The sequence below is a fragment of the Orbicella faveolata genome, unplaced genomic scaffold, assembly GCF_042242905.1.
Source record: "Orbicella faveolata isolate gen_17 unplaced genomic scaffold, um_ofav_v1 contig_4, whole genome shotgun sequence".
NCBI lineage: Eukaryota > Metazoa > Cnidaria > Anthozoa > Scleractinia > Merulinidae > Orbicella > Orbicella faveolata.
In genome coordinates, this window is record NW_028301569.1 from 4297098 (window position 1) to 4321996 (window position 24899).

Sequence of the window (24899 nt, forward strand, 5' to 3'; positions counted from 1 at the left end):
GGGATGGGAATCTTTTTGATAAATGAATCAAAGTTTGCAACCCAGTCTCAGGAAATGTTGGTTTTTGATTGGTAAAAGCTGAGTTTTGCATCTAAATTTTGGGTGGTTGTCTGCAATATCAACTGTTTTGGTTTGGCCGTCAGGTTTCCAAACCAATTTTTTTCAAGCAAAATTAATAATATGATTAATTCATAACTATTGATGGGATCAGTAGAGAATTTAAGGTGTTGAGGATTTGATAATAACTTAGTAAAAATAATTGACAAAGACCTTCATTTGCTTTACTCAATTTAAAATTTTCTTGGCAAATTTGTCTGGATAATGGCCATTTCCCTCTATGAGATGCGGCTGCTGGGAGTCATAGTGGTTGTATTCATCATCTTGCACTGGATTTTTGTTTCAATGAATGCAACAGCTATGCGATTCCATGCAGGCATGTCTCGTGTTAAATTATTTAATTTCAGGATTTTTTTTCAGTGGAAAAAAAGTGTACAAGTAGTTGCTAACTGTTGATACGTTTATATGCTCCTTTTCACATATGATCTTCAAGGAAAATAAGGAAAAAGATAACACTACTGATCATGAAGAGATCTGTGGAAATTACACAGGAACAGCCATATTCCCAAAGGTGTGTGTATTCCTCATTTCTTGTCACAGTTTATGTCAGATTTGTTGGTTTTTTAGATTGCTATTTTGCAACCATAAAAGATCTTTGTTGTGAGATGTCTGTAAAAGACAGGCAGACAGATGGACTGGTAAACTGGCTTTAAGCTTTTTGTTTATTTGTGCCAAGCTGTGCACTTTTAAAATGACCCCAAGTCTTTATTCTCTTATGAAATTCTAGCTGGGGATAAGCCCTTGTTCAGCCGGTGAAATTAGCTTGTTAAACTGGCTCTTAATGACATATCTGTGTGACCAAATCTCTAAGTAGAATGGAGAGAAATACAAAAAAAAAAAGGCTACCAATTGAGTTCCCTCTTCTATCCTTGACTCATGCATTTCTCTGAAAAGTGTTATGTACTCTGATGAAAATATTTGTCCACAGACAGTACCAGTTCCCAGATTAGCAAACAGTTTTCTTAGAGCAAAGCTCAAGGAAAACCATGAGCTTTTGAGGAGCACATAATGCCAAAGACATATATCCTTACATATTTTTAAAGTCAAAATATGGAGCTATTGTGTTAATTATCCTCAGTCAAGTACATTACGCAACACACTGGATCTTTTGAAAATGAGGAAAATTACTCATATTTTGCCCGGTTTTACCTGGGGCATATTCGGTCACGTGATGCGTTTAGACCAACCACGTGAGCGAAAATATGTTTATGTACTACAGACAAGACTATTTTCACCGTTCTTTTGTTAGTGGACTGAGTTTAAGATTAAAATTCCAAATCTGCGGTAACATTAAATACATATTTGCTATTGACAGAAGCACAAACCATTCGGAGGAGGAGTAATGATCTCATTGGTCACGTTTTATTAATGTGATATTAGCAAAAACCATGGGTTAACTTTAAGGAATAGAATGCCAAGATTCACCCTTAATATTCATTTCCAACGTTTTTGTCTGTTTGCTTCTGTTTAGACAAATACGGACAAGCAATGGTTGACAGGATGGACTTATCCAGTGAAGATGCATTGATTAATTTCGTCAACGCCTTAGACTTTGTCAAAATGTGTCTTCCCTAGATAGCATGGGGATTCAGTTGGTATTGACCCCAACAAGGCAGTTTAACCACTTTGATGAGAAAGAAGTGGAAAACACTGTATTCCATTTCACTTATAATGCAAGAATTAGCAAGTGCAAGCAGCAGAAAAGGAGAATTGCCAAAACATTAGGGGTTCCATGCAACGGACTGTACGTTCCATCTGGAAAGGAGGCTTTTACACTAGTTGACTTTTGTGCAAAGTTTGCCATATCTTTCCCGAAATATTGCAGTTATCCTCTCTATTGTCTAGTCTGGTCTAGTAAATTTAAGGAACTGAGAATTTAGCCACAGTACTTCAATGTTAGATAAATGCGCCTTATACCATGGAAAATTTGTTGACTGTTGTTTTCACGATAGATAGAACAATGTTTTCCTCGTGATCAGTCGCATTACGTGTAGTTTGAAACCAAGCCTGTAACGTGGCTTTTTGAAATCTGAAGCCCAATACATTTGTGTAAGGTGCTTGAGGGTATTTACTCTTGATAAAAACGGGGAAAAAAAAATTAAAACTGAGATAAATTAAGTTGAGTATATTTATTTTCCTAAAATCAGGTGCAATGATCTTTCCGGGCCGCTTTTCCGTTAACATTTGTCAAGAGTTTTGGTACAAAATAACCTTATGAAAGTTGACATAATCTTCAAAACTTGTCAGACATAAAACCAGAGTACGGATATGATTGCATCCTTCGTATGCGGTGCTACAAAGCTAGTGTAGCAAGCAGAAAAATGCGTATAAGATGTGGATCGCGCGAAACGTGATAAACGGTCGCGAATCGCGAAAGAGGAGCGCGAGCGACAAGTTCGGGCGAGACACGCGAGCGCGGAACGCGCGGAGCATCTTTGACAAACCTTTGGCCTGCGTCACAGCCATCTTCGACCACGTCTTTAGCAAACCTTTGACTTGAATCGCAGACAAATTTGATTACACTTTTGACCCGCCTTTGACAGTACGCAAAGGCGCATCAAAGGATCACCTTTAACCCTATAAACACAGGCGTTCACAGGTGAGTAAAAACGGCCTTTCACGCCTTTGATTTGGTGGTAAAGGTTTATTCACAGATGATCTTTAATTCGCGTCACAGATCGTCAAAAGCGTGCAAAGGCGACCTTTACAAAACCTTTAACAACACATTTGACGCGCGGTAAAGGCGATTTTTCGTGCCGTGAGAGTAGTTGTGGAGTTGCATCTAACGTCATTTCTCTGCCCTACTGTTGTCCTCCCATCACCCAGTCGACAGCGAGCATTAACAGGAGCCCTGACACGACACAACCTTGATTAACACCGGTGGTGATCTTGAACCATCTTGTCTACGTTCTTCCTCATTTAGTACTGAGCATTTAAAGCCATTGCAGATGTTCCTCCCCACAGTTCGTCACGGTGTATTGAGTCGAAGGCTTTTCAAAGTTAACGAAATGTATTTATAATGTCGCCGGCCACTCCTTTGCCTGTTCCATGGTGTTGCGAAGGAGAAATATTTGTTCGAATGTGCTCTACTTATTCTGCGGTAAACCAGCTTGGTCCTTCAACAGGGCACCATCCACTCCGTTTTGGATCCTCTGAATGATGATTTTCTCATTACTCCGCTGTCTGCAGGTAGCAGTGTCAAGTCATGCTAGTTGTAACACTCCTTCAGGTCTCCATTTTTAGGCAGCTTAACTATCAGACCTTTTCCCGTTTTCCAAAAATTCTCAATCCGCATCCCAGATTGTTTCGTCCACTGAAAGAAAAGACTTAAAGCTGTACATTCTTTTCATGCCATATCCTTTTAAACAGTCTTATCAATTCTTTCACTGCCACATTGCTGTCTGTTTTGTGCAACTCTGCTTGGATCTCATCAACTCCAGGTGATTTTCGGCTCTTTGTCTTTTCAGTACTTGCCTCACCTCTGCATCTCTTATCTTGGCAGTGTCCATCTAGCCAATTTCATCTGTCTTCATTTCGTGTTCCTCAGTCAGGTTCGTTGGAGCCTCTTTGATTAGTGCCTCTTCAAAGTAGAAGTCCATCTTTCAAGTCGAGAATCCTGGTCTTTTATTATCCGACCTTTTTTGTTCTTGACTGCTGCAATTTGCTATTTCTGAGACTTTTACCACTGTAAGATGATGAGTTAATTATGTCAAAAATGTAAAAAAAAATTAAAAAAAAAAAATGGGTGGTCACCGACTTCGTTTGGAGAGAAGATGCTCGGAAAATCACCCAAAATATGAAAAAATCGGGCTTCGTTAGCCAATAAGGCCACAGTGTCTGCAAGCCCAAAAATATTGCAATTAGATCTTTGAAGTGAAATGTTCTCTGCCAAATATTGTTTAAGTGGGACCAATTAAGGGAATTTAGTCAACTGGTGAGGTTTCTTAAGGAACAAGTTCGCATTTAGCGACCATAGTTTCACGCGCTTTGCAGCCGCAATATGGCAGGATTCGATGTCCCGTGGACAGAAAACTTGAATTTATTTTAACTTCCCACATTGATTTTTTGTTCGTTTTTGGACAATGTGGAAATAATTGTAAATAAAATCTGTTTCTGGAAAGAAAAGTAGGGGTCACCCAACGTCCAAGATCGTTAAATCCAGGCAAAGCTATTGCAATGGTCATCTGCCCCATCATTGCTCATTTTATTACTTACTGGCGCGCGCTCTCATGCATTCCGTGGCATTCGAATTTGCGTGGCAGTAAAGATGCGCAGAAACAATTAGCGCGAACGTCCTTCACGTAAAGTACCTACTTGGTTTTGTCTTTCTTGTTATCTATTACCAATAAACTGTTATTTTCTGTTGTTAATTAATTTTAATCTTTTTCTTTCATATGGATGTTGGGGAACAAATTAGCTGGTAAGTATCATTCTTTTTGCTTTCCAATTCATCAGATCAATTTCTTTTGCACAAGAGAACTTAATAACGAGTCACATAGTAGTCTTGGGTTTCTTTTTTCCGTAATAAATTTCTCAAAAGGACCAAAATATTTTTTTTTAAGTAAAAACTATATCAAGTCTAAAAAAACACAGTAAAGTTGTAATTTCTGTTCACAATAGATATTTACTTCCCGTTTATAATTGATTTTTATCTTTTCCATTTTGTTGTCGATGTTAGGGAGCAAATCAGCTTGTAAGTAGAAATAATTCTGTTTACTTTTCAATTTATCACATCAATTTCTTAATGTAAAGTTACTTACCCGTCGACTAAATATTATTTTGAATCTAAAATAACACAACAAAATACTAATTCCTGTTAACAATAAAATAAAAACTCCTGTTTATAATTGATTTTCATCTTTTTCTTTCATATGGATGTTAGCGAACAAATTAGCTGGTAAGTATCATTCTTTTTCATTTCCAATTCATCAGATCAATTTCTTTTGAACAAGAGTACTTAATAGAGAGTCACATAGTAGTCTTGTTTTTTTTTTTTTTTTTTTTCTGTTTCTTATTTTTGTGATTCATTTCTTATGGGGAATAGAATATAGATTCCTTTTAATAATTGAACTTCATCTTTTCCATTTTACTGTCGATGTTGGGGAACAAATCAGTTTGTAAGTATCATTCTTTTTTTTCTTTTCAATTGATCACATCAATTTCTTTTGATCCAATGTACTTAGTGCAAAGTTATTTAGTAGTCTTGTGTTCCTTTTTCTTTAATAAATTCCTTAAAAGGTAGAAAATATTATCTTTCAGTTAGAAACTATTTTGAATCCTAAGTAACAAAATAGAATATATTAAATGTGGCTAAATATCATTAAGGCAAAGTTAGACTCACACCAATGCATTCAGCAGTCTTCCCCTCAATGGCACGTGACCTGCGGGCAGCCCTGAGGGGATTCGTAGGGCTCTTGCGTTTCATTACACTACATGTGCAGTTCACTTAGCTGATCCTTGCAGTTCATTTCTCAGCTCATTCTAGCGAATCCTTGAAGATTCTTGCTTCCTCTCCTCCCTCCCTCTTGGTCTGCTGGTTTCTCAGTAAGTATTCGGTCAGGTACGTTATTTCCACTGGTATCTTCCAGTGTGACGGTGCCAATTAGCAGCCACTTTTTGCGGTAGTCCCCACTTCCAGGGTTGTCATGAATAACGTCTGTATAATGCTATAGGCATCAGTCCCAAAGCTTATCTATTTGTGCTAACGGCTATTTCCTAACGTGTATTATCGTTGGCCTCACGGTGTAGTCACTTGAGATGTAGATCGCGACGTTTCAACTTCTTACTGCTAGTCCTATTCAGGCGATGAGGTCGACTGATTGCACGGCACCATTTATACCACGAAGGTCAGCTGTGATTGGTGCATTTCGATCCTCCCATTGTTCCATTGTTCCGGCGAGTAACTGTTCTCTCAGCGGGTCGCTGTTGTACCGTTCTCCTGTTGTTGTGTATTTTGATAGTGGGTATCCATGCTTCGGAAATTTCAATTCCACTAACCCTGTTGATGTTATTAGGGTGAAGTCTTAAGTGGATAGCTTCCCTGACCGCACTTGTGTACCAGTGAGGATCTCGATCAATAAACTTGACTCTACCAAATCGGATAGTGGCCGGTCTCGTGGGCGTGTTCAGAAACGGCTGAAGTCTGGGCACGGGCGAATCGTATATCCCTGTCGTGTTCTTTGATCCTCTCCTGCATAGGTCTCCCTGTTTTCCCGATGTAAGACTTTGCCGCACTCGAAGGGAACAAAGTATCAATGAGAAGATTGAAATGTACCAATCACAGTCATTAGTTTTAGTTCATCACATCAGTTTCGTTTGAGCCAGTGTAGTTAATGTTAAGTTACTTAGGTTACTTGTGTCTTCTCACGAGGAAAATTAAACACTATTTTTAATCTTAAATAATACCATTGAATTTTTTATTGTTTTTAATGAGTTTTTTTTCTCCATTTTATCGTCGATGTTGGGGAACTAATCAGACAGTAAGTACCATTCTCTTTACCTTTCAATTCATCAGATGAATTTTTTTATTAATGTTGAGTCTGAAATATACAATAAAATTAATGACTGTTAATAATTAAGTATTGATTCCTCTTAATAAGTGAGTTTCCTCTTTTTTGTTTCATGTCAAATCAGTTCATAGGTGTCGTATTACTTTTACCCATTTCATCACATTGCTTTCTTGTAAACCAATCTATTTCATGTGAAGTTTCCTAGACAGTGCTCTGGTGTTCCTTTTTCTTGAATTAATTTGTTAAAATAGGAAAAATATATTATCTTTCAATCAAAAGCATATCATGGTGATATGCTTCTGCTTTCAATTAAATACTATTATGAAACTGAAATATGACTGTCACGGTAAAATATGAATTCCTGTTAATTATTCATTTTCATGTTTTTAATTTATTGTCAATGGTGTGGAACAGATTAGCTTGTATTACTTTTTTTTAGTTCATCGCATCAATTTCTTTTGAACCAACTCACCTAAAATACAGTTTGCTAGTCGTTTTGTGTTTTTTTCTTAATACATTTCTTAAAAGGAAAAAATATATATTATCTCTTATTTAAAAAAATTTTTTGAATCTGTAATAATACAATAAAATTATATATAAAATACAATATTAATTCCTATCAACAATAAAATATTATTAAATGTAAAGAATTAATTCTCATCTTTTCCTTTCCATGTGTTTGTTGGGGATCAAATCAGACTGTAAGTATTATTCGTTTTTTTCAATTCATCACAACAATTTTGCTTTGAACCAATTTACTTAATGTAAAGTTGCCTAATGGTCTTTTTTTTCTTTTATAAATTTCCTCAAAGGAATATAATATTGTTTTTCATGTTAAAACCGTTTTGAATCTTAAATAACACTATGAAATATTCATTCCTATTAGCAATAAAATATTAATTTGAGCAATATTTATGTCTTCCTTTCCATGTGCTTGTTGGGGAACAAAATTAGGTTGTAAGTATTATTCTTTTTACCTCTTAACTCATCAATTTACATCAATTCCTTTTAAATTAATCTACCTAATGTTAAGTTACCTGGTTGTCTTGTGCTTCTACCTTTACTAAATTTCTTAAAAGGTGGAAAATATTTTCTTTCAATTAAAAGGCAACTATTTTCAATCTGAAATTAATAACACAATAAAATATCACTTTCTTTTTAGAATAAATTCGAAAAACATTTTAGGAAGAAAATTAACGAAATTAAAGCAACATGACGTTTCTTGATCACTCTCAAATAAATAAATAAATCAAAAGTAACTGCAAAGCACACTTATAAAAAATAGGAGGAGAGGAAATAATTAATAATAATAATAATTACCGTAATAATTCCCCTAAGCGACCACCCAAAATGTCAAACCAAGGTGCTCGCTTACGGGAGGTGGTCGCTTGCGAGAGCTTAGACAATATTGGGTCAAAATATGGCTCATTAGCATATGGTAACTGCGAACACTTACCCCATGTTTTTAATTGTTTTATTCATGTCACAAGTCGGTTTTGAGAAAAAAATCCGTTACTTCTCATTGCGATATTTCCGTCTCTTGTACTAGCCAGGATCACGATAATGTCACAGCACATTACTATCCAATTTGCGCTTTACTCTGTCAAGTGGTCGCTTACGAGAGATTAAAAACAATATTAAATTTTAAACCTTTAGTTCTGAAAGTGGTCGCGTCGCCTACGAGAATCGGTCGCTTATAAGCTGTTTCAAATATAGTGATTTGGCTTGCAAACTTTTGGTATTTCCACTCTATTTTCATTTTAAAACAACGTATGTTTCAGGACTGCCGTCGGGAAACATCAGAACTCTCGGAAAAACAAAACTAACTAGTTTCCTGAGGGAGCATACATTAAGTGCCTTGTAATATATTTAGACTTTCCCTTAAACAATCATGCACATAGCAAAAACAAACAAACAAAGATGGCACAATTTCTTTATTTACAATCGTCAATACTGCTGAATGAAAAAGTCTTAACTTAATTACCAATGTCTCAAAGTACATGAAAAAGTAAAATATGCTTTTATAACCTCAATAACGAATACAAAATCATTTGGAATTGCAAAAATCGATGGTAACATTTTGCTTCAGAAAATGTTCCTGCGTAAAAGTTTACAGTCTCCTGGCTATCGATGCGAAATTCTGCATAGTTACAGGGGAGTTTGGCACTGTGTTTCTGTCAAGGGAATTTTCACTTGTTTGCTCATGCATCGCCACAATTGCATTGCTAGCTCACTAAAGATTTTCAGCAGAACAGGCACTACTGAGAGCATGGGAGATTTCTTTCTGCTTAACCTCCGAAAGACGCCTGGAGTAAGAGCGAATGCAGCTCTCATATTTGTGTCCTGAAACATGCATTACGTGGCGAGCCTCACAATTTCACTCATCCAAGAGCGACACGGCCCTTGCCCTAATACAGTGATTAGTATTCTTTTTTGAAAGTTTCAGCTCTTTAGAAATTGAACTCATGAAAGTTCCAAGTGTATTTTTCCCGCGGGGCACATTACAACACCAGACTTCATCAGAATGGCTAAAATTTTCCGTCGCTCGCTACTTTTGCCACAAGCATGACAGTGCTGGATTTAGCTTAGACAGATAAAGTTCAGAAGTTTTAACTGGACAGTAGGGACTCCCAGGGGAATAATTGTTAAGTGGTGTTCAAAGTTCAGAAATCGGCTGAGGTGGTTCGCAGGGAACTCAGGTAACTTGGAAAGAACATTAATCAACAAATTTCCTACAACAAATTTGCTTACAAATTTGCTTACAAATTTCTTTACAGGAAAGAAATTCTTTCAGTTAAAAACTTCTTAATCAAGAATTAAAACAATAAAATATTACTTCCTATTAATAATAAGACATTAATTCCTGTTAATATATCTTTTCTTCTTTTCCATTTTATCATCAATGTTGGGGAACAAATCAGCTCGTAAGTATCATTCTTTTTACTTTCCGATTAATCACATCAATTTCTTTCAAACAATTTTACTTCATTTCCATTACACTGTACCCAATTAATTGATTTTCATTTTTTTCCACTATGTTTTCGATATTGGGGAACAAATTAGCTCGTAAGTATTATTCTTTTTACTTTTCAATTCATTACATTAATAATGGAGTAATAAATCTACCCAATGTAAGCTTACCTAGTGGTTTTGTGTGTTTTTTCTTTAATAAATTTCCTTATAAGGAAAAAACAGTATCATACAATTATCAACAATTTTGAATTTTTAATAAAACAATGAAATATTAATTCCTAATGACAATAAAGACACTAAATCCTTTTAATAACTGATTTTCATCCTTCCATTTTCTTGTCAATGTTGGGGAACAAATCAGAGGGTAAGTATCATTCTTTTTACTTTTCAATTCAGTGCAACAATTTTCTTTTGACCTGATCTGTTTTTCTTTTACTTTTTGATTTTGTGTTTCTTTTCCTTTAATAAAATTTCTTTTAGGAAAAAATCCTTTCCGTGAAAAACTTCTAAACCTACAACTTAAACTATAGAACACTCATTCATTTTAAAAATGAAATATTTATTCCTATTAATAAATAATTGATTCTCATCTTTTCCATTTTATTGTCAATGTTGGGGGACAAATCAGCTGGAAATTATCCTTCTGCTTTTCTTTTATTTTGGGTTTCTTTTCCTTTAATAAAATTCCTTGTAGGAAATAAAAATTCTTTTAGTGAAAAACTTCAAAATGTAAAATAAAAAAATAAAATATTAATTCTTATTAATAATAAAATAATCACTCCTGTTCATAAGTATTTTTTTTTTCTGTTCCATTTTACAGTTTATGTTGGGGAACAAATCAGACGGTAAACATCTTTTCACTTGCTACTTAATTTCCAGTTGTTTGGTAGTTTTCTTCTTACTTTTTTATTCAGTTACTTTTGATAACTAATTTCCATAATTTACCTTTCGTGTGTATGTTGGGGAACAAATCAGGTGGTAAGTATCATTCTTTTTACTTTTCAATTCATCGCATCAGTTTCCTCTGAATCAATGTACTTAATGTTAAGGTACTGTTTCTTATTTTAAAAATAAATTTTCTTATTAGAAAGAAAATATAATAATTATTGTATCTCAATTAAACACTGTTTTTCATCTAAAATAACACAATTTAATTTGTTATTCTCGTTAACAATAAAATATTTATTTTTTTTAATGAGTTTTTTTTTTCTCTTTTTCATTGTCGATGTCGGGGAACAAATCAGAGAGTAAGTACCATTCTTTTCACTTTTCAATTAATAACATGAATATTATTTTTAATTGACCTACTTAATGTTAGGTTATTTTGTGGTCTTCTGTCTCTTTTACCTTAATTACTTTCTCTAAAGAAAGGAAATAATATATTTCAATTAAAAACTATTTTAAAACTGAAATAGTGCAATAAAATGTTTACAATAATTTGTTAGAGTGGTATACGTCGAGTGTCGTAAAACCAAAACCAAAGTAATCACTCTGGCGAATAACAAAGGACACAGGCAATACAGTCAACCAATCAAAACAAGTAACTACAAGAAGCTGACGCTAAGCGCGGGAACACGAGTGCGAGTGAGTTACAATTGGTTTTAATTTTAATGAAAAAGTGGCGCGATTTTTTAAGCCAATGGTGAAGCGCAGTTGATGGAAAACCAATTACGTTTCGACACTCAAATGAAAACCGCTCTAATTCCTGTTAATAAATATGGTTATTATATGGCTGTGTCTCACAAGGACTGGGAACTACCGAATTCACGAATTTGATTGGCTGAAATCGATATTGACCGCGGTCTAGATTTTCCCATCTAGACCGGAATCTAGACCGGTAATGTTTTGCGGTGAAAAAGTCGCAAACTTTAATGCAAAAATATTGGCTTTTTTCTTCTAACAATATTTATTTATGGCAGTGCCAAAAAGTGTGATAAGAAAAGAAAAGAAAAGTAAAGTAAAGAGGACGAGAACACTTCGGCGGTTCTAAGTTCAGCTCATCGCCGTTCGCAAGCAAAATTTTGGCTAGTTAACAAAACAGTTACATTAAATAAACAAGGACAATTCCCTCAGATTTCGATAAATGCTACCGTCGAAGCGCTTAAATTAACCGAAATCTAACGCTGAGAGCACATTATAGCGGCGCGTACGGCGACTGAATGGAAAGAGGTCAAAGAAAGATCCAGCGGAAAGACGAGCTCACATGGCAAAATGTCGGCTAGTACAAACCAGTTACATTAAATAATTAAATTTCTCTCGCTTGCCATATAATAAACATATCATTAACCGAGCTTACTCGCTCTGTATGGGTGAATCTTGAGCTCGGTCGTGTGTACAGACCTCACTGCGTTCGGTCTGTCCTCACGACCTCGGTCAAGATTCTCCCATACAGACCTCCTGCTCGGTTAATAAGAGCTAAAACATTTTCTTTCAATTAAAAATTATTCTGAATGTGAAGTAATACAATAAAATATTAATGAAACCACATTATTGATAAAGATGTTTATTCCTGTTAATAACTGATTTCTGTATTTTCTATTTCATTGTTGTTGGGGAACAAATCAGCTAGTAAGTAGAATTATTTTTTTCAATTTATCATATTAATTTCCTTTAAGATTACTTCCCACCCTCAAGGGGACAGAAATTTTTTTTTTTCTTTTATTCGACATTATTTAAGTCAGTCATTTTATGTAATGTTTGCAAAAGAAAAATATCAAAAATCTCAAAAACCGGCCAATTGATTTCGAAAAAACGTACTTTCAAAAAAAGCTAATAAACCAGGAAGTTGTCATAATCTCGTAAATGGACAAAACCATCAGGGGCAAATTTCGCGGCAAACTCTAATCTTAGAGCTCGTATTTCATGTTATTTGGTATTGTTTTATCGCGCATTTGACTTTTGAAAAAATTTGAAAATAGAAGTCCTTTGCACTTGCTCTCAAGTTGAAATTTCGAAACAGAAAAACGTCCTTGGACCGAGGAAAAGAAACAAATAAGACCAAAGAAGAAAGAACGGACCCATTTCTGTGTAGGGAAGAAAACAAAAACACTTTTGTGAAAGCCACAAAGGCTCTTTATTCAGTTGGCCTGAGCTGTATGTACTTTGATTCGTAATCGTGCTTATCGGTACATTTGTTGGCTTTACTTGTCTTGCCGCAGGTCGTTCTTTTGCCTTTGGCTATTTTGCCCGGTTTAGTGTCTTTCTATTCAATGCGACAGCGAAAAAGAGAACGTGTTGCAATGCGATGTATTCCCCGGGAAATCCTGATCAATTTTCATTGACGCCTGGAGGTCCTGTTGTTCCATTGCTTTGGGGTTTCATTAGGCGAGATGATCTCCTTGCGTGGCGCGAGTGTTTTTGCGAACATTTAGGAGCTAAAATTTTGCATTTGATTTTGAGAGGAATACATCCACTTTGAGCGATTGTATGGGGTGTGCAGATTTAAAGGTCAAATGAACCAGAATTTAGACATCTTTTCTTCAGCCATTTTATAGCGACGAAATGTTAAAAAAAAACGCGCTGAAGGAATCCTATGCAGAAATTTTTCTTTGTAAGCCGTGAGAAGGAGTAAAAAAGTTACAAGTACGAAGACAACCGATGGCTTGACGAAAACGTTTTCAAAATGACCGCGCACTTTAATGAAAAGAATGGAACTGAGACTCTGCTTTGTGACGTCATTGTTGTCTTGAACATTGCTGCGTTTCTGCGTCATTGAGTCTTTCATGGGAAAGCTTTTCGATCTAAATACAAGCCGTATTTTACTTCCGAAATGGCGACGGACTTCGCCCACTGTTCGACGGGCATTATTCACTTGTTTTTCGTTGTTTTTTGTCCAATTGCCGGCTTGCAACGTTCCATAGTGAAGTTAAACATCGTCGGTACCGCGTCTTTCTTAATAACTGTTACGATATGTAAATTTCTGTAGCTGTAATTGTCAGCGGACTTTCTGCCGTACATATAAATTATGTATTTTGAATCGTTAGTTTAGTCTTCTACCATTAGCTGAGTGAATAAAGCTTCGAAACATGGTGTCAGGATAAAAAATCGCTGCGTAACTACAAGATGTCAGGCGACGAGGGAACTACGGCGACAAATACAACTTATACAGCGTCCGTTGGAAGTGCACAAATGCAGCAAATGACTTCTTTGCCGAGTGGAATACCAATGCCGAAACCGTTAAATCTTGACAACGTTGCCGCTAACTGGAAAAAATTTAAAAGAGCCTGGGATAATTACGCCGTAGTTGTGAGGCTCCAGCAGTTCGACGAAGAATATAAGACTGCAACTTTTCTTTCTGCGATCGGCGAAGAAGCTCTTGAAATTTATGAAGGTATGACATTCAACCCGCCCGAAAGTTCGAAAGTACTCGACTCTGTTGTTCAAAAATTCGAGGAATATGGCATCGGACAAACCAATGAGACCTTCGAGCGGTATTTATTTGACTCCAGATCACAGAAAGAGGATGAAAGTATCGATCACTATGTATCAGCACTTAGAACACTTGCGAAATCGTGTAATTTTTGTCAGTGTTTACATGATTCACTTATACGTGATAGAATAGTGTTTGGCGTTAAAGAGCCTGCCTTGAGAAAGAAGCTGTTGCAAGAAAGACAACTCACTCTAGAAAAAGCAATCGACATCTGCAAAAGCGGAGAAACAACTGCACGTACAGCATTTAAAGGATCTCGCCACAGCTACGGATCCGAATGAAATACACGCTTTGAAACATCGCAACGAAAGAAAACCAAGATTACGGGAAGACCCAAGAGATTCAAAGGGTGCCAAAAAATGCAAGTACTGTGGAGGAAATCACGTGCTCAAGAGGGGAAAATGTCCCGCCTACGGAAAGACTTGCGGAAAGTGTGGAAAGAGTAATCACTTCGCTAGAGTGTGTATGCAGCATGGACGAAGGAAAAAACCGGTCAACACAGTCTCAGTCTCTTCCAGTGACTCTGGTGAATCACTGTTTACGATTCAATTAACTCCAGAAGTCGACTCGGTGCACGCGATACAGAGCAACATCCCATCAAAGATTACTGCGGCTATGAAATTAAAGGGAGACCCGAAATCAATTTCCAAATCGACACCGGAACAACGTGTGATGTACTAAAGCTAAGCTCCATCAAAGGAACGAAGTATGCTAATAGGATCACGCCCACAAATCAAGTCCTAAAAATGTACAACGCCTCTACGCTCCAGTCGCTTGGAAAGTGCAAGGTACAACTGACGAATTCCAGGGATAAAAGGAAGTACAAAGTTAACTTTACCATTGTAGAGGATGAACACTGTGTCAATATGATCGGGAGTAAAACCGCCCAGCAAATGCAGTTAATTACAATCAGAAATGATAAGATCAAGACGTGTTCCGAACCTGCAGAGTGCGCTTCTACAGCAAATGTGGATGTGAACCTGACAAGTAGCCGACAGTTCGAAGGCCTTACCCTGGAACACGTGTGCTCCCAGTACGAAGATGTTTTTGATGGCCTTAGCAATCTGGGAACTCTATTGCGACTTGAAGTTGACGAAACGGTTAAACCTGTCCAACAACCGTTAAGAAGAGTGCCTGAAGCTTTAAGAACCTCGCTTAAAGAATATCTTGACAATCTGGAAGCTAGAGGTGCTATCGAGAAAATTGAGAGGCCGACTGAATGGGTAAATTCCGTGGTGATCGCAAGGAAGGCTAACGGTAACCTTCGCCTTTGCCTGGACCCTAAGCCCTTGAACAAAGCGTTACAGAGATACCATTTCCCTATGCCAGTCATTGAAGACATACTGCCGGAGTTGGGCAAGGCTAAAATCTTTACTAAAGTCGACTGCAAGGATGGTTATTGGCAAATAAAGCTTACAGAAGAGAGTTCACTGCTTACGACCTTCGCCACACCCTTTGGCAGATACAAATGGAATCGTATGCCCTTCGGGATTTCACCCGCTAGTGAAATATTTCAGCTCCGTTTACATGAAGCTGTTGAAGGCCTTGACGGAGTATATGCAATAGCAGATGACATCCTTGTAGCAGGCACTGGAGAAACTATGAACGATGCGATAGCAGATCATGACCTCAAAATTAAGAAGCTGTTGAGGCGATGCCAAGAACGTAACATTAAGCTAAACAAGCAAAAAGTCGCTTTCAAGCAAACAGAGGTACCCTACATCGGACATCTCCCGACCTCAGAGGGAATAAAAGCAGACCCGTCCAAGGTTGAAGCAGTACTAAGGATGGAGAGGCCGACTGATGTAACTGGTGTTCAGCGGATTATGGGCACCGTGGGTTACCTAGCAAAGTTCCTGCCTAGATTATCCGAGGTCTCACAGCCTCTCCGACAGCTCACCAAGAAGGGAACAGAATTTTTATGGGACGAGATCCATGATAGAGCATTCAGCAGGATCAAAGAGATGGTGACAGCCCCACCACTGCTCAAGTACTATGAGCGAGAGAAGGATCTAGTCATTCAGTGCGATGCAAGCGAAGGGGGCCTGCGAGCCGCATTATTTCAAGATGGAAGGCCGCTGGCATACGCAAGCAGAGCCCTGACTGCAGCTGAGAGGAACTACGCCTAAATAGAAAAAAGCTCCTTGCAATTGTGTTCTCAACAGAGAGGTTTCACCGGTATACGTATGGAGATCGGTAATTGTCGAGTCAAACCATAAGCCCTAGAAACGATTCTTGCCAAGCCGCTGGTCTCTGCTCCTAAGAGATTACAGAGGATGATCTTGAGACTGCAACGTTGTGATCTGGACGTGCGATACAAGAAAGGAAGTGAGCTGCGTCTCGCAGACACTTTGAGTCGGCACTACCCCAAGTTGGCAGAAGCAACTCAAGATCAGAGAGAACATGTCCTGTTCGCAAGATCTGCCTTTGAAGAGGGACTGGAAGTCGAGCAAGACGTTCAAGAAATAAACCACTTGCTGGTGAGCGGGCACAAAGCAGAAATGTTCCGCGTAGAGACTAAGAACGATGAAATTTTGCAAGCTGTGAAGACCATAGTGGAGTCTGGGTGGCCAGCAGAAAAGAGAGAGCTACCTCCAACAGTAGCGATTTACTATGATATCCGTGATGAATTAGTAATTCAGGATGGTGTACTCTTCAGAGGAGACAGGTTCGTGGTCCCTAAGACCCCTCAAAAGCGCATGCTTCAGACATTGCACTCCAGCCATCAAGGAATAGAATCGACGCTGAGGCGCGCCAGAGAAACAATTTATTGGCCCAATATGAAGAGTGATATAAAAGATTTCACCTCAAAGTGCAAAACGTGTGCGTCCTACAGCAAAAGATAGCAGAAGGAGACACTCATCCGTCATGACGTTCCAGATCGCCCTTGGGCCAAAATTTCCACCGATCTGTTCGACTCAGACCGCAAGAGTTACATGGTGACCGTAGATTATGTCTCCGGTTTCTTTCAGATCGAAGGGTTGTATGACCTGAAGGTTTCCACTGTCATCAGGAAACTGAAGTCACATATGGCACGATATGGGATTCCAGATGAAGTTGTGTCGGACAGTGGTTCGCAGTACACAAGTCGAGAGTTCAAAAACTTCGCCAAGGAGTACGGTCTCAATCACGTGACAAGAAGTCCCTACCACCATCAGTCTAATGGTAAAGCTGAGTCTGCTGTCAAGGAAGCAGAGAAGATCCTTAAAAAAACTGCAGCGTCCAAAAGTGACCCTTACCTGGCGCTGTTGGCTCATCGCAACACCCCACAGGAAGGATTTGGTGCCAGCCCTGCCCAGCGTCTGTTAAGCAGGAGAACAAAAACAAACCTCCCTACTTCTAGCAACTTGCTGAAACCTAGCGTGGCTGAAGACACTCTAGAGAAAGACAAGCTGAGAAAGTTGAAGCAGAAGTTGTATTATGACAGATCAGCAAACGACCTACAGGACCTTCAGAAAGATGACGTTGTTTGGATGCAACCCTTTCGGCTGAACGAGAAAACATGGAGGAAAGCGAAAGTGCTGAAGCCACTGGGCAGAGGACCGTGTGTAGTGGAGTCAAATGGTCAGCTCTATATCAGGAATCGGAGACACCTGAAACGTTCTGCAGAGGCTGATAGTGTTCCAGCTGAGGAATGGTCAACGCCTTCAAACCACCATGACTCTAAAGTTAAGGATCACCCCACCAATGAACAGCCAACGCTGAAGCCAGTGGCAACGACGAAAGTTAATCAGTCCACGACCACCACTGAGTCAAATAAGGATCAGCCCTTATCGGCCACTTCAGTAGACCAAGATCGAACCATCAAAGATCAGCCCTTGAGACAACAAGTGTCACCTACGGGGTGTGAAAGCCAAGTCCGTACAAGAAGTGGGAGACTGGCCAAACCGCCTAGTCGTTATACAGATCTTGTAACTCTTAAGGTCTAACGAGTGACATTTTAAGAACTGTTAGCGTATAGCAGAACTGATTCTCTTCTTTTTTTTTCTGTTTTTTCTCTCTCCTTTTTGTTTTCCTTTTGAGGGAAGGATGTTACGATATGTCAATTTCTGTAGCTGTAATTGTCAGCGGACTTTCTGCCGTACATATAAATTTTGTATTTTGAATCGTTAGTTTAGTCTTCTATCGTTAGCTGAGTGAATAAAGCTTCGAAACAATAACAAGTTGACGAAGCTTGAAAGAGGGTCCCAACAAACTCCTTACTACAAGACTTTGTTCAAAGCTGTCTTCGGTAAAGTGTTTTACACAAACGCGCGAATGCTTCGAGAGTATGAAGCATTCTCTTTTCATTTGTACAAGCCATTCTCTTTTAAGTTTTGGGTCCTAGGGGAACTTGAAAGTGCTAACTTTTCATTTTCACTGGTTTTCCTCTGAAATTCACTGTGAACTTGAAACGAAAACAGTTTCAAAGTTCCTGCATTTCTTGAGCAAAAACTGAACCTTGTACAAGCCACGTGACCGGAACCTACACCCTTCCCATACACTTGCACTCAGGCACCCAGACGTGTATGAGAAGAAACGTTTCCCGCTTCATTAGTTCGCCAGCCAGCGGAAACCACACTTCATGTCATTCTTGGGGAACAAATCAGCTCATATGTGTCTTTTTTAGTTCAATTCATCGAATCGATTTCGTTAAAACCAATCTATTTCATGTGAAGTTTCCTAGACAGTGCTCTTGTGTTCCATTTTTTGAATTAATTTCTTTAAAGGAAGAAAATGTTATCTTTCAGTTAAATAATATTGTGAAACTGAAATATGAGAGTAACATATTAATTCCTGTTAATAATTCATTTTTATTCTCTCCATTTTATTGTCGACGGTGGAGAACACAGTTTGTATCACTTTAATTTCAGTTCATCGCAACAATTTCTTTTGATTCAACTTACTCAGGGCGCTCTCCATTCGACCAAAAGTTCCGGTGTGAGTTTTTGGAAATTTCCATGGGCGAATGGCACAGAATTTTCCAGAGTGGAAAACGATAAGCCTCACAGTTTTGTTCGCTTGAGATTTTGAAATGACTTAGAGGTTTAAATCGCAAATATAGAAGCAAACAGAACACTGATAAGTCGACATCGTGACCTTTTATTGACCACAACAGCAGGGACCTTAAACAAACCAAAACGGCAGCGAAAACGTCGCAAAACAAAGGGTTTAATGAGTCGTACGTTGCCTTTGCACACGTTATAAGTCTTTGTACATTTCTTAGCCAGCCTATGCAAAACAAACAAGTAAACCACGGGGGAATTATTTTTATCAATCGCTTTCTTGACGAATTTAGCTGTGGCTGGTATTGATCGACAAATAAGTGGAAAGATTCTTAAGTAAAATATTAATCCATTTTCGAAAACGCGTCGCCGTTATCATTGCGTGAGATGTCCAACTCGCTGTGATCGTGGCCAAAACAGCTAGCACTGAATCGAAAATTGCGAATTTGCCCAAATTCCGACAACCTCGTCAGGTATACCCAAATTTTCGAACATTTTTTTTTTTTTTTCTGGGAATTTCCGTTCCATTTGACTTCCATCCCGAAATTTCCGGAATTTTAGGTTGAATGGTTCGTTTTTCGGAAATTCGACAATTTCCGGATTTTCTGGAACTTTTCCCGGAAATTTACTTACCATTTGTCTCCGTTTCGGAAATTTCGAGATTTTTGATTGAATGGAAAGCGCCCTTAATGTACAGTTACCTGGTGGTCTCGTGTTTTTTATTTTCCCTTAATACATTTCTTAAAGGAAGCAAATGTTATCTTTTATAGAAAAACTTTTTTGAGTCTGTAATAAAGCAATAAAATACTAATCCCTATTAACAATAAAATATTAATTTACGTAATCAATTTATTTTAATCTTTTTCTTTCCATGCGTTTGTTGGGGGAACCAATCAGTTTGTAAGTATCATTCGTTTTTTTTTTTTTTTTTAAATTCATTGCATCAATTTTGTTTTAAATCAATTTAATTAATTTAAAGTTGCCTAACTTCATGTTCTGTCGAGTGAGACCATTGCAAGAGAAATGCTGAAAAAGTTCCATTTGCTTTTGGAATTCATCAGTGTATTTTCTAGTACTTTGTCTATCATTATGCGCTCAGAGATCTGCCTAATTATGGTGTCATTTGAAAAAACGCTGGGTACGTTCATCCTGAATTTCTGAATTTTTTATTCTTGCTTTTCCCTGCACTGTTTCGATAGGGCCTATCGCTCTTCCCTATTGTCAAGTGACTTCAGGTGTTCTGTCCCTCTGGTAAACGAACTTTTTGACTTTTCTCCCAAATACGCGTTGCCACAGTGCATTTTATTTTGTATGTCGCACCATGTCTATCACACGGTCCTCTCTCATCCGCCATACAAACCAGACAGTTCTCCCTTTCACATTGGGGTAGTTTGAATGGACACCAGCTTTCTTGCTTGGTATGTCTTGAGGGTAGAATCTTCGAACTTGTTCTGAATTTCGTGCTGCATTTTGATCGAGTGCTGCATCCGTAACACTACATTCTGCTACATTTTTCCGGCGTATAGTGAAAAGCCTGATACAAAGATCAATATGTTCCCAGTGTTCCTTCTGTCCCTGTCATCCCTTAACCACTGCCTTTTCCCTTAGGAAGCCTCTGAACCAGAGAGTTCTAAAGCAAAGGGTTTAATTTAATTTTGATATCAAAAGAGTGTACCTTAATTTGTTAAACTAATTGTAAAAACTGTTTAAAAGGCACTAATAATGTCATTTTGATGCAAGCAACATAATATGGTGTATTTTCACTTGCGGTTACTCGTGTGCATACTTTTGTAGATACTTTGAGACTTGAGTCTGAACTGCGTGAATTGTACATTTGTACATTCGTACATAAATAACAACGTAATAAATTAAGCACCAGGAACTACAAGAAGATTGTTAGTTTCTGGTTACTCACGTGAACACGTTAGTAGTTACTTTTAGAACGACATCGCAATATGTTTGTGATCCATGGGAACGTAAATTGAATTACATTTTGCACGCAACTAACTTGCTCTGAAGATTAATTGAGATAGTTTTAACATGGTTCATGAAAAAAAAAAAAAAAATCTTGCGGAGGAAAATTTATTGTCATTAACTCTGCCAAAATGCAGTTGTATTCGTGTTAAGGTAAATGGGACGGTAGCTCAAGAATATCTACAAAATCAAGATGGTTCAACTGATCTGAATGCCAAAAATAAACGGAATAATGACTGAATGGATTGTTAAAAAAGAAACGATATTTGTCCAGAGGGTAGTGTTTTTATCCTTCCTGCCCCATTCAAGGAGGATGCAGAGGTAGAACGAAGTACCATTACATAGTGGTAACGGAGAAAGGACAGCCCCCCCCCCCCCACCCCCATCTCACTACCACCCACACCTTGTTGTTTGCAAGGGGGTGGAAGAAAAATCTACTGTCCTAGACGACATTTTAATTTCATTTAGTTTTCTAACGACTCATTAAATAAAGTTGTTTTTATTTTTGCCATTTACATGTAAGTCAGCTTAGTGTTTGGTTTTCATCATTTGGTTTTCTTTGGATTTTCTTGGGCAACTTGCGAGATTGAAAACTCAGACCTAAGGCTCGTAAACAGAGACGCTCGAAAACGAAAACCCAGACCCGAAAAAGTCAGACTCTCTGCGTGTCTCGAAAACTCAGACCCGAAAAATATAACAACTTTTCTTCACTTCGTGTTTACCGCGGATTACTTAAAGACGTCTTATTTACAGTTCGTCGATACAATGTCACAGGCAGAATCTGCAGAGAGAGAAAAAAATATTAGCCTGCGGTGGTACATTCCTCTCCCTGATCACGAAAATAATACCCAGGATTTGTATGGTTTTTCGGCTGCATTATAAGTATAAACCAAGTATATATATCTACACATTACGGATCCTTATTCTTCGATTAATTCTGCTAAATTCAGCAGATTTTTCCGGGTGTGAGTTTTCGAGACATCTTAAGAGACCTTTGAATCAGCTCCATAGCAAGTTGTCCTTAGTCAATTGCGTGCACGAGGTAATATCAAAGGAAATGAAACGGAAAACAAAACGATGTACCAACCTGTGACGATACAAACGACAGCAATGAACGTGAGAAAGATTTCCGCGGGCAATCTTGACCTTGCAACGACTACACGTATGGAGAAGTTCATTCAGTTTTTTTTTTTTTTTTTGTCACAATCCAGTCGTCTGTCCTTTATGATCCTTTTGTAGGCCGAATAGCGCCCTACGAAATCTGCGTTGCTGTGTAAACAATCGGCTGCGCCAAATGGACACCACCTCTGACGTCTTTCCTCGAATAATCTCGTTTGCGTGCTAATAATTGAAGAAAAACTGCCCCGCCACCAGCAATGCTAGGCGATTTTTCTGATCCGAAAGAACAGCTAATATTTTCAAAACCAAGGAAAAGCCTTTAGGTGAGATCGACATCTCGAAGTCCTGTCATCTGACCGTTGAATCTGTAACGCGTCACGCCTTCCGAAAACCAGAAAATCGATGGAAACAAGGGGTTTGCGAAGTCCCAAAATTAAAATTCAGGGAAAAGCCTCGCTCACTAATAACTTGCAGTTTGTTCTACTAAACAGCAAAAGAGAACAGCGAACTGAGGATTCACTCTGTTTTTCCATGCAGCGTGACGTTAAAAACAGAATTTTCGCGGGAAAATTTAGCCTAAAAAATGGTAAGGACTTGTCGAGTTTGAAATGTTTACATAGGTTAATAACAATTTCACAGCTTAGATATTCTATTTTGCAGTCCAGCTAACTATTTTTACAAATATTTTAGTAAATCATGAATAATAATCGCAGAACGTCGGTATAAGATGATATTCTTCGCTAAAAATTTGGCGGGAAATATTTCTGGCTAATGATTTTTTTTTTTTTGGACTTTGCGAGACCAATTACTCCGATTTGCCTGTAGATACCAATTTTAACTAAACTGGATATTGATAACAGTGCAAAAGACTATCACAAAAATTTCTTTCTGTGGAAATAAACTGCCGCACTTTTGAAAAACGACTCGCTGAAAATGGCTAAAATTTGGGTCACGCTCATGAACGATTCGGCGGCGATATTTGGCACCTCGTGAAAACCGTAGAATTAATGCGAAAGACCTCTAATAATTCTCAATCAACTAAAAAGGGGACAAACATTATCTCATGAAAATAAGAGTTTCTGGAATTTGTACGAAGTATCCCTTTAGGCTCACCTAAAGTTGCCCGAAATTTCGATCATTTTAAACCGCTTAACAGGCCAAAATCATGATGTGGTGATATCTCGAAGAAAACGAACGCCTACCTCGGCAAATGTCATGGTTGTTACTCTTTTCGGATAGCTTTTAATTCGTGTAAAGATGAATGTGAACGGCCGACCTCGATCTTTTGGTACTGCCCGGTTTTCTCTGACAATGACTCTTAATTGCCATTTCGGTTGCTTCTGCTGCATTGATGTTTTGTTGCATTGCTGGTTTTGACATTTGTTCTGTATGATAGGAAATGTTGAGGTGCATCAGCTACTGTCTTTTGGTTTTCCTAATGGTTTTCTCATATTCTGTTTCATCAGCAGGTAAGTCATTACATGTACATTATTTTTAAGACATTGACTTAAGGCATATTTCCTCTTACTGACCAAGTTTAAGGTCCATATGTATACTTAATAATTATTCCATGTGCGTACGTTGGATATGAGTTGTCTATAACCAATGTGATTATCCAACAAGAATGAATGGAATAATTAATATTTTTAATTATTAAATTTTATTTGTAAATTATGTATGCTTGTATACATACTTGAAAATTTATAATTTTATTAGATTCTGCTTTGATTTTACAAAATGACTGGACGTTGATGTGACGAAAACAGCAAAAGGTGAAAATCACATGACAGGCGCGCCGTTTCCAAACTTAGTTGAATGAAAAATTTGAAAGCTGAACAAAAATTACAAAAGTCCGATTCCGATATATTAAAATTCTAACTTGGCTTCGAGGCTTAGGGGAATAAAACAAAAGAAATCGCATCGAGGATGAGGGATGAATAATTAATTTCTTTTGTTTTATTCCCCTAAGCCTCGGAGCCAAGTTAGAATTTCAATATATCGGAATTGGCCTATTAAGTAGAAATCAAGGAAAGACTATCAAATGAAGGAGATACTACCTTGGTCTTAAAGTTTGAAAAGCATTCAGGTTTGAGTCATGGAGAAGTGCAAGAATTGTGCTAGCTTGCACATTGCAAGCCATCTCACGTGGTCCAACACCACACATTGTGGACTCCGCAATAATAACAACCCCGGGACCAGATGCAGCCAAGACCCCTACCCTCAGAGACACCGCTGCAAAACCTGCAATGAAAACCACCCTACCTACTGCCATGACCACCCCTCTCTAATAACTAGAGGCCAGGTTGATAAAAAGTCATCGAACTGCTGAAGCCTTGCTCTCTACGAAGCCCCCCAAACCAGTGAATACTTCCCTTTTAACTGAGCTACTCAGGACCCACTCTAACCAGGATTTTGTTCCTAAACTTTCTGTTGGGATAAGCCAAGGTTTTTGGGTGGGTTCCCAGGGTAACCAATTCCCCAGAACAGCCAAAAACCCTCTCTCGGCTCATCAACAACCCTTACTTATTGAAAAAAAAGCCTCCTGGAGGAGCTTGAACTTGGTCGTATAGCAGGCCCCCTTGAATCTCCCCCTTTTCATAATTTTCATATCGATCCCCTTGGGCTTGTCTCCAAAAAGAACAGCCAAAAGTGGCATACTATCTTCCACCTCCCTTACCCCAAAGGGTCCCCTGACAGCCTGAATACCCACATCCCCATTGAAGTTTTTACCCGCCAATATATATGCGTCGATGCTGCCATTTCCCTGGTCATAGAACATGGGCCAGGCTGTTT

The 24899-nt window shown here is 38.1% G+C and overlaps 2 long non-coding RNA genes and 1 pseudogene across 2 annotated transcripts; all 3 read left to right on the plus strand.

The window, feature by feature from the left end:
* Nucleotides 1-552: 552 nt before the first annotated feature.
* Nucleotides 553-3833, plus strand: LOC149101097 (uncharacterized). The gene is made up of 2 exons (XR_016203100.1): nucleotides 553-628; nucleotides 1589-3833. It is a non-coding gene; the product is annotated as an uncharacterized LOC149101097 (long non-coding RNA).
* A 6591-nt stretch (nucleotides 3834-10424) lies between these two features.
* LOC149101098 (uncharacterized) lies at nucleotides 10425-14630 on the plus strand (annotated as a pseudogene).
* Nucleotides 14631-21377: 6747 nt separating this feature from the next.
* LOC149101099 (uncharacterized) lies at nucleotides 21378-24899 on the plus strand. The gene is made up of 2 exons (XR_016203097.1): nucleotides 21378-22692; nucleotides 23503-24899. It is a non-coding gene; the product is annotated as an uncharacterized LOC149101099 (long non-coding RNA).